We start from the raw sequence: 11,260 nt of genomic DNA on the forward strand, positions 1-11,260 counted from the left end.
GTTTATTTTGTAATCTAATTTTATCAATGGCATGACAATATTTGAACATTAGATAGTAAGATAATTTAAAATACATTTAGTAGTTCCAATTATGAAAATAATAAAGTATACTAGCTTGTTAAAATTTTTGTTTTATCAAAATCTCTTGTTTCGTGAGAATGGGTCATGATTATTTTCTTCCATAAAAGAAATATATATCATAAATCAATAATGCCATACTGAGGCATTAAAAATGTGTACTAAATGAAGATAATGATAATAATATAAATGTCCTAAAATATGAAAAGCATAATTTTTATAATGTTTAAAAAGCAGAAAGTATTACCAAAATTAGAATATGTTATTTAAAGAATCTGTTGACTTAACTCTTCAATTTAAATAGTTTTCCAAAATGATGTGGCTTTAATGCTCAAAATTCTCATTAGTATTCACCTCTTTCAATTCTGAAACATCAAAAGTCTTTCCATTAACAGAGGAAAATTTTGACAATAGAAGCAGTTTCTTCTTACTTTTTCTTATTTGTAAATTATTCTCAATATGTGTAATTATGAAAATAAATTTGGTTCCAATATATAAATAAAAACTCTGCAATTTTAAGATTATTGAACAATTAACAAAATCAAATATACATTAATTTTGCTTTTTTCTCTACTTTACTCTGATTCATTTAAGGTTTGTGGGATAAATGGAATTACAACATATGTTCATTGAGAAGCTGTACATTAAATTATTTTCTTCCATTTATCCTTTCTGTTTTTGCCCTTTTTGAATGAATAAGCAAAATAGGAAGTGCAAGTAGAAGAAATAACCTCTCCCGTACTCAGAAATAGAGGAAATTCCAGGCTTTCTGTAGCGTGCAGAAATATGGACAATGAAGTATTTTCCTGGAGTGTATGTAGCAAGGACTCCAAATGCCTCTGAAAATTTATCACCAATTTTATATATTTATTTATAAGATTTTCCTTGACTAATTTCTATTGAGACTAGAGATTGCTGGGTGAAAGAACAAATTTACTAAAATCTTCATTTTTAACCTCATATCTAATTACTTAGCATAGCTCTTTAAACATAATCACTAGATAATAAATATATGTTGATTCCATGAACATTTCATTTTGAAGATCAACAGATCAAAGTAAATGTAGATAGACATCTTTTTCATTTAATTATTTTTTTCAATAATCTATATTTATTACTAGAATAGACCAAAAGATTAAGTAAAATATGCTATTAAAAACATACAAAATGTATCCTGGATCCATAATTAAATAAATATCTTTATTTTTTAACTTTTATATTATTGATATCTATTTTTGGATATCAATGTTTAATATGTTTCATCCATTTGCATAGATAAGCAAAATTTTTTAAATATGTATATCTCTAATATTCTAGATTATTTTTACTCTTTAAATCATTAAACAATGAAATCAGATAACAGAATATAGAGTTCCTATTTCTAAACTCAAATCTATTAATGATGTGACATGACATTGTGAGGGTGATGGATTTTCATATGTTGCTACCATATTTTATGTGACATTTCAAAAATATCAATTTATATCATTGAATCACTATAAAAGTTAGGTTAAAAAGTTTGTAAAATGTCATTAGCAATGTAAAAAGTATCAGAACCTAAAAAATTTTATTAACTATAAAGAAAATGAGAATATTTTTATGGGAAAAAAAACCTGTACCAAATAGCAAAGGTTAATCCTAAATTTCTCAAGGAGAACATCATAAAAACATAAATGGATTAAAATAATAAAAAATAATATTAAAATGAATTAAATCTGTCCTATCCAAAATTATTATTTTTCATAGTGACAGTTCTATCATTCATAGGTTAACAAAATAATCATATATACTCGATTATTTCATTATATCTAATTGTCAGGTGGATATCACATTCAACTTTTGCCTAGATATTTCACTCTTTTATATGAGATGTATAATTTAGGTAAAAAATGGTACAGGGAAGTGTCATATTCTTTGGAATGAAAAATTGAGCTCAGTACAATCAAATTTGAGGCCAGAGGCACTATTATAGCTTAGACAAAACTCTGAAAACAGAAATTTAAGGACACTATGTATATCTGAAGTTGAGTAGGTGGAAAATAAGTTAAGCTGACAATTTGTTAAAAGTCCATTTCAGAAATATTTCTGTGATTTTTAATACTTCTGTGGCTTCTGACTACAATCGATGTTTATTTTGCTTACTTTGCGACTCAGCCAAGTTTCAGTATTAATTTACAAGGCTAGACTACACAAGAGAAAGTTCTCTAAAATTAAGCAGACGTTTGCTGATATCTCTTAATTATTTACATCAAACAATTAGTTGAACTTGTGTAAACGATAACTTACTTTTAGATCTCTTGGGATGATTTTGTAGCTTAAATATTCAGTTATGTTTACTATTGGATGAAAGGGAAAATATTTAAGGATGGAATATATTTAACACAATATATGTCCACATTCAGAGCTTCTTTTTAGTTGTAATCTTCAGAGTCCTGTTTTTGGAAGTGATAATAATCTATTATACTGATTATTTTGCAAAGATGTTTCTATTCGGCTTATTTTGGAAAAAAAGTTTGTCCTAGATTTAGATAGATTTGAAACCCACTGTCGCAAAGAATACACCATGTGTATATGCAGCACAGTAGCACCTGGAAATCATTTAGAAATCAAGAGGGGCCGTGTGGTCAGCAGCTCCTCATTTCATGCTCAGGCATGGCATCCAAATGTGCTGAGGCTGGGTTGTGCCTAGGAAAATAGTTAAATATTATGTAACTTTATCATGCTCAAAAACTGTATGGCACTGGTAGTTGCCTTAGAAAATAGACATTCATTTCCTGAGAATACTATGGATTGCTTGCAGCTTGGTGTAGATCCAGGCCTGGGTTGTAAAAGAAGGGAATAGTTCAATGCTATGAATTTCTCCCAACTCACCAATAAAGATCAGTTATAGGAAAAGTGTTGGCGTATAACCTTTACAGTGATTATCCATGAAAGACTCATTAGGAAAACTGGTGTTGCATTTCTTCTATTTGTAAGGAGAAAACATGAATAATAAACTTCAAAATATCAATTTAGATAAACTTAAAAAGTGGCTTAAACCCAGAGCTGCCTTAAATCAAGTTCTATTACTAAAGAAAATTTCACACCCAATGTATGAGATATTTGAGTTTCTCCCTCTTCCTATTTGGTTGTTACCCACCGTTCTTCTCATTTTATAACAAGTATCACAGTCATATGTTTCCTAGAGGAGGTACAAGTTCTTTCACACATTTTTTTCCACACTTTTTTGATCAATTGGTTTACATTTTCTTATTTCTTTTTATTGGATATGCATACAGCACATGATCCACTATTTACCTATAAATATGCACTACATTTAATGGCTGGGTTTGTCTTGATATAACAAAATACACTAATATCAGAGTCTTATACATAATAGGAATATGATATTATCTAACATAACCTTAAGTCAGGAAGTAGGAATTCAGGTCTAAAGCAATGGCTTAAGGTGTCTGGGTACAAGCCTTTTAGATCATCTTGGCTTTTCCAAGTTTCAGTATGAGTCCTGCAGCTTCAACCTTTATGACTACTTTTAAGGCAGAATGTAGATGGATGTGTGAAAGTCAAAAAGGGCACAGGCCAGCTGAATCTGCCTAATTTTTAAAGAAGTTTCAACTTGTATTTAATCCACATTAATTATGACAGTGGAGCATGCTCAAAACTACTTGCAAGAGAGGTTAAGGTATGGAATTTTTAATTGAACATATTAACTTTCTCAAAATAATGAATTTAGGGAAACTATGTGTATTCTCTAAGCCTCTAAGCCTCAATTACCTCAGTTCTAGATGTTTACTCTTTCTACCTATAGATTAAATTGAAAATTCAATTAAACTGTTCACAAAATGCACATGTAATCACAATTCAGTTTAAGTATTTACATAAAGTGAGTTTTATGTTACAGATTGATTTGTGTCTAATAAATACTAATGCAATATGACAAATGCCATATATTCCAAATCAATTAAAATGAATAAAATATTAGTTATCAATTTTAAGCACTCGGATTCCTGTCATGTTTTTTATATCTTTTCAAATTTTAAAAATAATAATATCAGCAAGTAACATGTAATGACAAAATACATTCATATATGAAACAATTTATATTTATATATGTTCACATTTATACCTTAGAGGGTAAAAACTAGCTTAACATACTTACTAATATTTTTAACACTTGATTTTACTGTGTCATTTTTTATATGCACCATTTAATATATATAATTTTCTGTGCTTTAATATTTATCTTGTCTTTGGAAAGTATTACTGAAAATTATTAAAAACTAGCAAATTGAAAAATCATGTGTATTTTCACATTTGTTATAAGGAAATGTAATTCAGGTTTTTAAAAATTATTTTGTCTGGCCCAGTAGTTAAAAAATGAGACCAAAGAAAATAAAAACTGGAACAAAGAAATAAATGCATTAATTTGTGTTTCCATGTTAAATTTCCAGTAAATCAAAGTTCTCTTTATAAAAGGCTGATTTTGTGTTAAAAAATTAAAAAACAAACTATATTTTTACTGAAAAAACTTTCTCATTCAACTCTCAAATACTGCTAGTGACATGCCACAAAATAGAGACAGAAAAAAATACTAAAAATAACTTGATGTCATTCTGAAGTACAAAAACTGACATAAATCTGACTGATTATTAAAAATGCATTATAAACTTCATCTTAAACATAATTTTAAAATATTAAGTTCTTATAAGATGTCAAAATTAATTATTTACTCATGGCTTATTGAAAGCTAATTAGACTTTCTGGGCAATAATTCCTCATTAGAGTAACCAACATCACTTTGAAATGAACATTTGGGTAATGTCAAAGAGGATGTCTATTTTGATTACTTTTTTATTACCAGAATGTAGCATAGTTTGTGTCTGGCACATAGTGTTCAATGAATATTTGTTAAACAAACAAACAAACAATGACATAATTTATAAGATTTGGCTTTTTAAAAGTTTGTTAATCTCTGTATAAAACAATGCCTCTTCTCAAAATCATTCATCACTAAGATGCAACCAAATTTCATTATTACATTTGATTGCTTCACCTCTTTACTAGACCTCAGCAAATGTACCTTTAAAAAATCTTAACATTTTAGAATTAATGATTGTCTTAAAATCATGATTATATAATAAAAATTTATGGTTTTGAAAATCTTTTAGAATTTGGTTAAATATTCTTAAATTTTTTCTCAGTTGCATTTAAAATAATATTTATATCCATACATAATAGAAAACCTCTAACATATATATTGTTTTTAATTTTTAAAATTATTCTCTGCTAATGGGCTTTCTGACAAACTACTAAAGAATGGGAGGAATATATTTGCTCCCAATTAGAAAAGAACATTACTAGAGGGAATCCTTTTACTATTAGAGGAGAAATTAGATCTCAGCTATAATCTAATAATTAGTAACTAATATTTCCAGTTTCCAAATTTATTTTAAAATAATATGTGTACTACTAACAAGCATAATATCATTTTATTTTTAATAGTGGCATTTATCTAAATTTGGAAGGTATTTCCTATCAAGGTATATAATGACAAGAACAGAATGAGTTAATATGGTTTCCTTTTTCACTAGGTCAGGAGCTTTTGTCATGGCACTAATTTAACATAGGCATTAAAAAAATAGTTGAGATTTTGACAGACTGTGTTTTACGAGGGCATATTATAATCAGAGGAAATAGTATGACCCAAAGTAGGAAGTGTGAGCTGCTAAAGCCCAGGGATCATACGAGATGAGAGACAAATTTAAACCTTGTCAAGACACATTAGTAATGTCTTAAATGCTAAAATTCAGGTAAGTCCTTAATTTAACAGGCCCTGGGAAATCACTGAAAATTTTAAGAAAGGGAGACATATGACCTGAGCTGTATTGTAGGAAGCTTAAATTACATGAAGGACTAGAGAGAGAGGATCAGGCAATGACAAAATTTGAAAGCTATATGGTCCTGGAAAGAAGTTTAAAGGGGGAGATATTTTCAAAATAGTAAACCAATGTTTTTTTGTGTCCAGTAACTCCTAGGTTCTAATTTTCTTGTGACTATCTCATTAATTGTTTTAATGGCATTTATTAATTTGTGGGAAATCACAGCATCAAACCAGGAATAAGGGAGTCACTAAAATAAAAAAGTCACTGAAGTCTTGAAAAGTTGTATGTATGCGTCTGTGTGTGTGTGTGACAGAGACAGAGAGAGAGAGAGAGAGAGAGATTTTTTACCCATTATAAATATATATCAATAAGCTGATTATAAAATTTTATCATGTGCCATATGGTACAGAGGATGTAGTATATAGATTATGATATTAGAGCAGAGTTTCCTCTAATGATAAAAGGAGGAAAAGTTTATGAAGCAGGGAGAATGTGAATAAATTTGAAGACAATAGTTCTAAAGCTAAGATGATTGTTGATTTTTCTGAGAAGGTACCTGCCGACACCATCTTTTCCTACTGAGCTGCAAAAGGATTCTTCCTCACAGGGAAGAATCTATGCCAACAAGGGTCACTCTCATAGAGTAAAAATAGTTTTAGGCAAGTGAGGACATAAGAGGACACTCTGAGTATTTTAAGCCTCAAATAACATATTTCATATTAACTGATGGATATTCAAATGATTTAGAAATACAAGATACTGCTCCTTTGCTGTTTTGAGTGAGAAGCATTTGATACTCGTGCCCCTAAAATTTCATCTGATCTAATACAAATCCTTCTTTTATTTCAAAAAGACAGTAGGGTCAGCAGATATAAATATCAGAATCAACATTACAACTTACCAAATTGAGCTTTCTTAGAAGTGGATTATATTATTTGCAACTCTGTTTAGTAACAGTACAAATTCAAATATAAGTAAAGAATAAGATCCTTCTATTGTCTGAAAAAAAATGCTCCAATAACTTTAATAATTTTTGGATTTCCTTTGTCTTCTTTGTCTTATTCTCTACTAAATAAAAGAAGACTTTGAAACAGGAACATGGATAATCAAAAAGATGTTTGACTACCTGTAAAGAACATGCATATGCCAAAGAGATAGGGTTCCCAGATTCTGTGCTGTATTTAGGCCATCGGGTTTGACATTTCATTTGCAATAAAAGTTACAGATGCTGGAAAGACAACACCAAGCTAAGTGGGAATAATTTTCTAAGTGCTGCCCTGACATTACCATTTAGATGGAGATATAAATATAAATGAAGCATGCTATCACCTGTTGAATTAAATTGTATTTTGATGTTCAATTTAATATTCCTGTATATTGAATATTAAAATACAAAAAGAAAGTATCTGTTATCATTATATTCCAGGTAACACATTTAAATCCCAAGATAAAATCAAAGAAAGATGATAACACTAATAAATATAATACAATAATACATAATGAGACAAAGAGAAATGCCTTATAATATAAAGCTGCTCGACTCATGTGAAAAGAGGGAAACTATAAATATTTTATTGTTTATTAATTTCAACTTATAAATCTTAAGCATTTTCTTTCTCAGTATTTTCTTAAAACAACTATTAGTAGTTAAGTACTACAAAATAAGTCTGGTTTTGTTTTATTTTTTTTAGGCAAGGCAACCTTTGGTTAACCTCACAGATTGCAAGGCCTTGTCAGCTTACAATCCCTTATATTTTTATTTTTATGCCTACAGCACCTGGTCTTCCTAGGTGATCTCCCATGCAAGTACTAACCAGGCCTGACTCAGCTTAGCTTCCAAGATCAGATGGGATCGGGCTTGTTCAGAGTAACATGGCTGTAGACATAAGTCTGGTTTTGAACAACAGCAATAAAAGTATTGGCTCTCAAGGATATCAACAAAAATAAATACGAGACCATTCTGTCTACAGTAGTTTATTTTTCAAAAGGCAATGTTACACAAGAATTAGAGTGAGGTTAGAAATGAGAAGGGTCTGAGCTAGTGGCAGGTTAACTAGGTAGCACTCTCCAGCAGAGACTGAACTCTTCATGTAAAGAAAGAGTGAACACATTAGAAGAGAAAGGTTCCAGAATGGGGGTTGACAAATTTTATCTGTAAAAAATTAAAGAGGAAATATTTCAGCATTTGTGAGCCATAGTGCTTGCTATAACTACTCAACTCTGTCTTCCTAGTGTGAAAATAGTCATAGACAAGTCTTAAACAGATTGGTGAATCTGTACTCCAATAAAGTTTATTTATGGATGCTGAAATTTGAATTTTATATAATTTTGTATGTTTTAAAGTATTTTCTTCTTTTTTTCAATCATTTAAAATAGAAAAAAATAAACTTTGTAGACTATACAAAAACAGGCAATGAGATACATTTAGTCCACTGGCTTATAGTTCGCTGACAAAGATGAAAATAATAAGTCATCGTCATCACCATCCTACTGTGAGAGGCAGTTTATATAAATTAAGAGCATAGATTATAGAGTCTGACTACCTGGCTTCAATTTTCCCTACCGTTTATTTTGGGCAAGTAATTAAACCATGTGTTCCCATTTCCTAATCTATAAAATAGGGATTATACCTGTCTCAAATGGTTGCGTAAAGTTTACGTGAATTAATATATGTAATACATATGGAAGAGCATAACAAGCTAAGGCATATAGGCATTTTTTTTAGTATTGATATAATTTTTATCTACATAATTTTGTGTCTCTGTAATAATAATTACTTGGAGAAAACTGTACCTTTATAATGCTTTTCAGATTAGGAAATTAGATAAATGGCATATTTTTACCCTTTTATACATCTATAAATTCAGTAATAGTAATTCTAAAATTTTTTAATCAAAATTTGTAAAATAAACCTAAAAATATAGTGACAAAACTATACTCAGATATTATTTCTTTAGGTAAGATAAATAAGGGACCATCATTTTAACACTAAGCAATTTAAGATTAGTTTATGTATCTTCTTGAAAACTCAACACTCTCTAGGTTAAAGAGATCTATAGTTTTAAACAAAAGGTTATTTTAAAAATATAGTGTTATTTTCTTTTAAAGGTAACCTTATATAATGGAAATACTGAATAAATGAGAAACAAAACCAACATTTGATAATTAAAAGCTAATTTGGTTACTGCACAGTGAATGGTGATTACATACAAGCATGGACACCCTGGAAAGGGAATGAGAGAAAGAAGAAAGGCTAATGCTGCAAATCAACTTTTCGTTAATTTGGATTTTATTCTAAGTAAGTGGGAAGTCAGTGAAAGGTTTTAAACAGATGAGTGAATCAATCTGTGTTTTTAAAAGATCTTTGTTCTTCTAAGCACTGTAGTCAGTAAGAGGCTGTTATAGTAGCTGAAGTTAATTAAAGATGATGGTGGCTTGAATTAAGAAAGTAGTAGTGAAAATGATGAAGAGTAGTTGGATATTAGATACATTTAGGAGACTCGTTTTTATATATGACCAGGACTTGGTGATGGATTGAATAGAAAGATGATGATGTAATGTACTGAGTTGGGAGAGATGATAAAAGGACTAGGCTTGAGAGGAAAGACCAAGAGTTCAGGGTCAATCAAGTTAGTTTTAAGATAAACAAGATCTACCAAATGGGTGTTCCAGACATAACCTGGAGATAAACATTTGTGAATAGTTGGCATACAGATATAGGGTTGCTTAGGGTAGAAAGGAGGGATGGCAGGACCACTAATATAGGTCATAGCACCCTTTCTTGAAAGAGCCCACTACAATAAAAGATTAAAACTGAAAGTAGATCCAAGTAATTGAAGAGTAAATTCCAGATTGATATGTGGAAGAAAATATGAGGATGAGGAGGGACTTTTAAAAAGTAATATTAGAGTATGTGTTTTGATGAAAAGAAATCAATAGAGAGAATAAGGTGAAGATGTAGAAGGATGGAGTGATAAAAGATAAAGACATTCTAGAAAAGGTACCTGCAAATAAAATTTAGAGCGTAAGTAAAGAAATTGTCTTGACAAAAGGAGAAACATGTCTTGCATTTAACAGGCAGGAAGACAGAAAATGTGTGCAAATGCAGGTAGATTTATAGATATGGCTTCAGAAAGATGAAGGAGTTCCTGTTTTATAGCTTTTATTTATGGTTAGTCTTCTCAGTCCCTCATTATTGCTCAATATTTCAGAAGATTTAAAGATTTTGTTAAAGTGTATTCTTTTGATGTCTGTAAAAATACCTTGAAAAAAGGAAATATGTAAAATTATGTGGAGACAAAATCTATGACACAGAAAAAGTAAATTTCCCAAAATCAGAACAATTATAAGATAAAAGAGTGAGAAATTTTTCATTATTAGAGAAAGATTGAGTGAGTGATGATGTAACAGAGATATGCAGCAGAAATAAGCATCTAATAGGTGATTGGACTAGATAACATCTAAGGATGATATCATTGATTAATTTTTAAATATTCTATTTTGTTATAATCTGTATGTACAGTAGAATAATATAACAAACTCCTAATTGGCCATCACCCAGCTTCAACAATTACCCATTTATAAGTTAATTATGTATTTATATTCCCAACTATCTACCCTATATTATTTTGAAGTGGTCCCAGATATTATATTAATTCACCTATAAATATTTCAGTATTATCTCTAAAAGATAGGAATCTTAAAAAGAAAGTTTTATTTGCATACCTTTAACATATTTATAATTGAATAATATTAAAAATACTAAAATATTTCTTAATATTAGTGTTCAATTTTTAAGGATGCTTTTTTAAGCACAAGTTTCTAACTTTTTTAAGCACATGATTCTAACCAAATATAGTCTTGTTCATGAATTTCTTTTATTTGAAAATTGTCACTCATTCCAAACTATATGTTGATGTTTCTTTAATTTTGATAGTTTCTCATTCTCCTTCAATGTCCTATTCTGCTTACTATCTTAGCAATTTTTTTGATAAATTTCAACAAGAGACTAATGGAATAAAGGGAGCTATAATTAACTATTTTCAAGTATGTGAGGACTTAACAAGTAGGAGAGAGTGATAATTTGTTCTATACCAGTCCATAGACAAAACTAGGATCATTTGATGAATGTCACAGGAAAGTTGACCGTCTCTACATTTACATGAGTCTCAAACTGTACCCTCATCTCTGCTATCTCAACAGAACTACAGGCTCATATTTTCAAAGTTCTTAATATCTTCAAATGGATTCATTCCTTCCTTCCTTCCTTCCTTCCTTCCTTCCTTCCTTCCTTCCTTCCT

The 11,260-nt window shown here is 29.7% G+C and overlaps 1 protein-coding gene and 1 pseudogene across 1 annotated transcript in view; both read right to left on the minus strand.

The window, feature by feature from the left end:
- CCSER1 (coiled-coil serine rich protein 1) overlaps positions 1-11,260 on the minus strand; it is a 1,102,883-nt gene that overhangs the window by 326,851 nt on the left and 764,772 nt on the right. The window lies entirely within an intron of this gene.
- Positions 7,726-7,844, minus strand: LOC111737349 (annotated as a pseudogene).

This window comes from Pteropus vampyrus, unplaced genomic scaffold, assembly GCF_000151845.1.
Source record: "Pteropus vampyrus isolate Shadow unplaced genomic scaffold, Pvam_2.0 Scaffold25, whole genome shotgun sequence".
In the NCBI taxonomy this organism is placed as follows: domain Eukaryota; kingdom Metazoa; phylum Chordata; class Mammalia; order Chiroptera; family Pteropodidae; genus Pteropus; species Pteropus vampyrus.